Here is a 6790-nt window from a genome sequence, read left to right on the forward strand (position 1 = left end):
TGTCTGTACAGGGCTGATAATTCCTAGCATGTGTACACATGACTACTGTTCCGTTCTTACACGTTACCCCAGTCAGGTTCCACCTCCCCTCATAGTTGGTACAATCAAGGGTGCGTAGCAATGAGTGCTCCAGTTGGCACTCTGGCCTCCCTGTAAATGTCCGTTAACAATTACTCTCCCCAAGCCACTTCCTCTCTCCTGTTTGGTTCAAACAATACTTGCCCTTGATCTATTCTATCAGAGGCCATTGATGTTCCTCATGCCATTGTGTGCCTCAGATGGGTTATTGAGGATCCAAGCCGGGTGTAAGGGCACAAGGACACAGGGCCATTTTTCCAGCTGTTGCAGCCCCTCATAAATCCAACAATTTGTCACATCGAAACTGCTAGCTATTTTCTCTATCAGTTCTTGTCATGGCGAAGTCCTCAAGGGTGCTGATCCTGTGTAATGAACTATGAAAGAAAGTGTGAGAATGGTTAACCCGGGTCTCAGGGCCATGACGCTACCCCCTCACCCTTGCAGTTTGATTCTCTCTGCAGAAAAGGAAATGGCTGTAGCCTAAGGGGTAGGGGGAGCACACAAAGGTTCATACAGTTAATCAAATGATAAAGCAGCACCTATTAGGAGAAAGATCATAACTACCAGTCTTTTTTCATTCACAGATGAGAAGAGTCAGTTCCCTGGCTTGCTCTTAATAGTGATCTTCAGCTGCTCAGGATCACAAGAGGTCACTGCCCACTGCAATGGCTGGCGAACAGGTCTTTTCACTCTGGTATGATGAGTCTTTTTCTCTAGTCCATATGACAGTGTCCCTAGTAAGCAGCACTTGGAATGGCCCTTCCCAGACTGGAGTCAGTTTTTCTTCCATCCACACCTGGATGAGAATCCAATCACCAGACTGGAACTTGTGCATCGGAAACCCCAGTGGAGGAGTTTGAGCAATGATTCCTTTCTTCTATAGAGAAAACAGATAGCTTGCCAAAGACTGCACATATTCTCTGAGAAATTTATCTCTAGTTTCCCACTGAGGAGGCTGGGACAGTGAGGCTGGATAGGGGTGGCCATACAATAATCATAGGGGGATAAACCTATATCTCTGCAGGGTTTGGTTCTAATATGGAGAACAGCTAGTGGCAAACACTTCATCCAGGGGAGTTGGGTTTCCATTATTAACTTAGTAAGCTGTCTATTTCCTGATTCATCCTTTCCACTTTGCCTGATGGGGGGGAAGGGTGCCAAGGAGTGTGCAACTCCCAGGAAATTTCTAGAGCCTTCATCAAAGACTGGAGGACTCGGACACTTAAGTGAGTCCCCTGATCAGAATCAATTCATTCCAATAGCCCATATCGGGGGATAACTTGTTCCAGTAAGACTTTGCTTACTATAGAGGCAGTAGCCTGAGCGAGGGGGGGAAACTTCCACCCAACATGTGAGGTGATCCACTACCACCAGCAAATACTTGAGTCTCCCTATGGTGGGAGGGGCAGGATGGGGGGGGCGGAGAGAGAGCATCTCAGTGAAGTCCAACTGTATGCTCTGAAATGGTCAGATCCCTGGTGGCCTGCCTCCCTGAGGATGGCATCTCTATTCTTATTCATCCATCGACAAATAATACAACCATCAACAGCCTGCCAGGTCAATGTATAGACACTGGGACAAATATATTTGGTCAACACTGTATCACACAGGTTCTGGACATCCCAATGACTACCCTGATGTAGGTGTTGTAGTATCTGCCTCATGCTGGCTTCATTCAGGACCTCTCTCCCATCTAGGAGAAACCACCTCCCCCACTCATCCCACTTGGTTGCTAAATTCTGAGTCTTCTTGGCTTCTTTTTCCAATAGGGATGCTGGCTTTAAGTCCAGCAGGAGTGTTGAGATCAGGTTTAACGTAGGACCAACCACACTCTATCTGAGTTCCCCAGCTCTCTTTGCCTCCTCATCAGCTAAGCAGTTTCCCCTAGCCTCAAAAGAACTTACCATTCACATGCTCCAGAGCCAGGGTTTTGGGCAGGTGTAGCTTTTCCAAAACCTGTTGTAGCAAGATTGTGTGTGTTAACTCCTTTCCTTTACTGCTTATCATGCCCCTCTCCTACCAAATTTTCCCAAAGACATGGGCCACTACCCATGTGTATTTAAAATCTGTATAAATGTTCCCTTCCATACTCTCTAATAATTTCAAAGCTTGACTCAATGCATATAATTCACAGGTTTGTGCAGACCAATGATTAGGGAGTCCACTCTGCTCCACAAAGGTGGTTCTGTCCCCATCAATAATTGCATAGCCATTCCTTCTTTTTCCTTCCACTATTCGAGAGGAGCTATCTTTGAACAAATTTGTAACTCCTGGAATCGGGGATTCCTGTAAGTCCTTACGGGCTTTGATCTGAAAGTCAATTAATTCTATACAGCAGGGTTCTTCAACCCTTGGTTCTGGGTCTAGCCCACCTATCAGGAATGTGGCAGGATTCAGGTTGGCATCACGAGTAAGGACCACGTCATCCTTCTCTATTAGAATCACCTCATATTTAAGGATCCTAGAATCAGTCAACCATCACCCCACCCTCTGGTTTAAGACCTGGTGGGGCACACTGACTACTAGACTTCTCCCGAAGGTCAATTTTCTACTCTCTTCTACCAGAATGGCTGTGGTGGCCACTGCCTGGACACAAGTGGGCCACCCTGTGGCTACTGGGTCTAATATTTTGGAAAGGAAAGGGATGGGGGTACTTCAGGGCATCTTTCAACCTTACAAAGCTATCCTCACTCTCCTGATTCCACATCAGGTTCTTCTTCCAACAAATGTTTATACAGTGTTTTCGTCAATATTGCATAGGAGTCAATCCATAACCTACAATATCCCATTAACCCCAGGAATTTTCACAGTTCTATTTTTGTCCTGGGGAGGCGAATCTGGAGTATCCCTGCCATTGAGTCCAGCTTTTTACTCTCTCCATTGATGAGGCAGCCTAGATATTTCACCTCCCATTCTGCAAACTGCATCTTTTTCTGAGAGACCCCCAAACCTTTAGTGCCTAACAAATTTAAAAGTTGAATTGAGGTCTCACTCACACCTTCTCTCTTGGGCCCTGCTACCAGTAAGTCATCAATATATTGATGGACAATCATTTGTGGAAGGGGTTGGAAATCCTCAAGGATCATTTCTAAGACTTGGCCAAACAAGTTTGGTGACTCCATGTACCCTTGGGGAAGGACACACCACCTCAACTGTTGGTTTGGGCCTGTGTTCTGGTCTTTCCACTCAAAGGCTAACAAACTCCTGCTTCCTTTATCCAGGGGGCAGGCCCAAAAGGCATCCTTCAAGTCTATAACACTAAAACATTTACTCTCAGATGGGATTTTCCCCATAATACTGTAGTGGTCTGGGACTACAGGATAAGACAAGAGGACTATCTTATTGGTTTCTCTAAGATCTTGGACTAAACAGTAAGACCCATCCCTTTTTCTGACCTCAAGAATAAGGGAGTTGTAAGGTAACTGACAGCTCTAACAACCAATCCTTCAATAAACCTTGGATTACCAGTTTATGGTCTTGCTTTCCTTCAAGGGAGATGGGATATTGTCTTACTCTAACTATTGTTCCCAGTATGTTCAGTCTGATCATGATGGGGGAATGTTTACTTTCCAGTGATTTTGAGGTCCTGCCCAAACTTTTGATTCAATCATACCCTTCTCTTAATACTAATACTCTTTGGGGAACAATTTGGGACCTGATGGGATGAGCCAGATGGACATTTGGGTGATCAAGATCCTCCCCCAATAGGTTGACTCCAGCTTTGGGCACAAATAAGAATTTTCCCCAAAATTTAGATCCTAAATACTCAAATTCTAATATTTCAGTAAGGGGACCAGGAAGTTTTCTCCTTTCACTCCAGATATCATCAGTCTCATTGTCAATCTTTGCCCTGGTGGGTAGTTTTACTAGAGAGGATTGGTTGGCACCTGTATCTACTAGAAACATGAATTCCTGCTTTTCTTTGCCCACCCTGAAACTTATCAAGGACTCGGGGTGGGTCTGCTCTGTGAACCCCTGACATCCCTAATCCTCAGTTTCCATGAGAGAAAATTTTCTGTTCTTGCTGGGGACAATTGCTCTTCATGTGTTCCTTCTGATCACAACTGAAACAAATCAATGGGGTGTGAGGTGGGAACCCTCCTCTCTTTGGGACACCTCTGGGTCCCAGAGGACCACACTCTCTCCTCTGCCCTTGTGACCTCATAACTGATTTAACTATGTCTGCATGGTCTGCATCATAATTTTAGTTTGTTCCTCTTGTTGTTTCAAAGCTTGCAACATAATCTTGGTTTGCTTAGCTTTCTCCTCCCTGGTCATATACACCTTCTGAGCAGTTTCTAACAATTCATCTAAAGGTCTAGCCTGCCACCCTTCTATTTTCTGCCATTTCTTGTTGATGTCAGGCCAGGCCCCAGTGACAAAATATACCCTAAGAAGGCTCTGAGCTGTGGGATCAGTTAGTTCTAATACTGAATATTTTCTCATGTGCTCAGTAAGTCTATTCAGGAGGGCTGATGGGGTTTCACCTTTTTCTTGTTTAACCTCAGTTACTTTGTTCATATTCTGACTCTTAGGAATGGCACTTCTTATTTCCTGGACTATCATGCTTCTGAGGTCCCTCATAAGGTCATGGTGGGCAGAGTTATTGTGATCCCAACTGAGATCTTGGAAAGGATACTTCTGCTCTCCTCTTAGCCCTCCCTGGGCCAGTGGATGTGCATCATCCCAAGCCCTCACAGCTGCTCTTCTAATTTGCCCCTGCTCTTCCCCAGTAAAAAGGATGTCCAATATGGCCATTAACTCAGTCCAAGTATAGAGATTAGCGCCCAAGAATTGGTGAAATTGATCTGCAATCCCAGACAGGTTGTCTATAAATGGTTTCATTTCCTTTGTAAAATCTCTAACTTCTGTCCTACTGAGGGGAGCATTCACAAAACCAATTCCCCCTTGAGCTAGAGGAACTTCCCTGAGGGGAAATAGGTTGGTAGTGTTGGGGGTTGGGAGAGGAAAATTCTCCTGCTCTTTTAGTAATTAATTCTCAGCAGAGAGGAGCAAGTGGCTGTGTGGTCACTGCCAGATCAATCAGGTCTCCGCCATCCTCTCTCTGATGGAACAGAAGGGGGAGGAGCTGATACTGGGGGCTGGGCTGGCTGACGGGTGTAAAGAGCGGGGAGGGCAAGGAGAGGATCCCAAGGAGGGGAGGTCTTCGGTTTTTCCTCTTTGTCTTCTGATTTTCCTGTCTCCTTAACCACAAATTGTCCAGCAGATGACAGCCAGAGGGCAGCATACATGCACTCCTCCTCATCCCTAGATTCCTTACTATTCACATACTTATTTAAACTTTGGCAGACCCAATCGTCAGAGGACCCATACTTTGGACAGAAGATGTTTCCTCCAAGCTGAGCACCATCCCAAATTAAACAACAATATTTGATCATCTTTCTCTTATCTTTCCTTTTATATTTTGGCAATTCATCCCAGTTGCTTAGCTAGCTTAGATAGTCCTTAAGGGACTATCTTCTGGTACCTTTTGGAGGGGACTCCCACCACTCAACTTTGACTAAGACTTTACCATGTCTCTTTCAATTTCTGTTTCCAGGCAACAGACTCTCAATTTCTTGTCCAAGATTTCTCAGATTCCTCAATCCTGCAGACTCAACAAGACTAACCTGCAATAGGCTCCCTATTTCTTGCCCAGAGTTTCTCAGACCCCTCAAGAGTTTCTCAGACCCCTCAATCTTACAGACTCAATAGGACTAGTTCTTCCTGTGTTGCCCTATTCGACCACCCTGGGTTTCAAAATCAAAAAGGCTCACCTGGGTCTGTGCACAGACTTACGTGATCAACTGATCCCGAGAGTGTTTCTCATCCCCCTTTCGATCACTTTCTGCTCTCAGCTTCAGTCTTCTTTCAGATCCTTTCCCACCAGAGGAGGGTCACTCCCAAACCTGACTGAGGGCCTCCTACTAAACTTCGGTGGGACCTTCTGCCAGTAGGTCTGGGTTAGAAGGACCCCCTCCTCCTTTGAGGGTATCCCGGACGAGCTCCCAAAACTGTATGGGACAGAGATCACCACCACAATAAAGATCGGAGTCTGAATTGGAGATCAGAGAAGGTCTTTATTCTTTCTCACGAGAAAAGGCACAGCCCTTGTCACTCAATCAGTGGTAGCCAGGGAGTGTGCTCACTGGTGGAGGGAAGCAGATTTTTATAGCCCTAACACAAGTTCCCTATCCCCACTCCTTATCCGCTTCCCCACTGGCAGAGTACTAGGGATGTACAATCTCATCACAACAGCTACTTTCCAATAGAAACAATTATGCCCATATTTAGTGGGGCAAAGCATATGTATACCAGGAAGCAGGGAGAGTCACCACGTGGATTTTGAGGAGGCTATTGAGACTTACGATGGCATGCAGAAACTGAACAAAAGGAGAAAGTCCTTCTAGTCCCCAACCAAGGAAACTCCCACACTATGTCAATATAGGAGGTTAAAAAAAAAAGAGAAAGCAGACAAAGGCAACTAGCTTTCTAGATCAGAATCATGGAAGAAAGGTGGTAGACAGTACACCACAGAGAGAGCCAAGAGAGAAATATTCTGGATAAACAATGCTAAGCTCAATTTTTAAAAGTGCTTTGATTCTTCTCAGTTTCAAAGGTTCAGAAAAGAGTCAATCTCCTCAAATGCTCCTATAGGAATTCTATAGTGGTCCCCATTGGGTGTACAAGACCTTGCTCTCCTGGAGTTTGA

General features: G+C 45.3%; 1 long non-coding RNA gene across 1 annotated transcript; it reads right to left on the minus strand.

Annotated features, from left to right (window-relative positions):
* Window positions 1–867: 867 nt before the first annotated feature.
* LOC140534281 (uncharacterized) lies at window positions 868–5963 on the minus strand. Its single transcript, XR_011977233.1, has 3 exons — window positions 5878–5963; window positions 1983–2034; window positions 868–955 (listed from the first exon to the last, which is right to left on the minus strand). It is a non-coding gene; the product is annotated as an uncharacterized lncRNA (long non-coding RNA).
* Between the last annotated feature and the right edge of the window lie 827 nt (window positions 5964–6790).

This window comes from Notamacropus eugenii, chromosome 3, assembly GCF_028372415.1.
Source record: "Notamacropus eugenii isolate mMacEug1 chromosome 3, mMacEug1.pri_v2, whole genome shotgun sequence".
In the NCBI taxonomy this organism is placed as follows: domain Eukaryota; kingdom Metazoa; phylum Chordata; class Mammalia; order Diprotodontia; family Macropodidae; genus Notamacropus; species Notamacropus eugenii.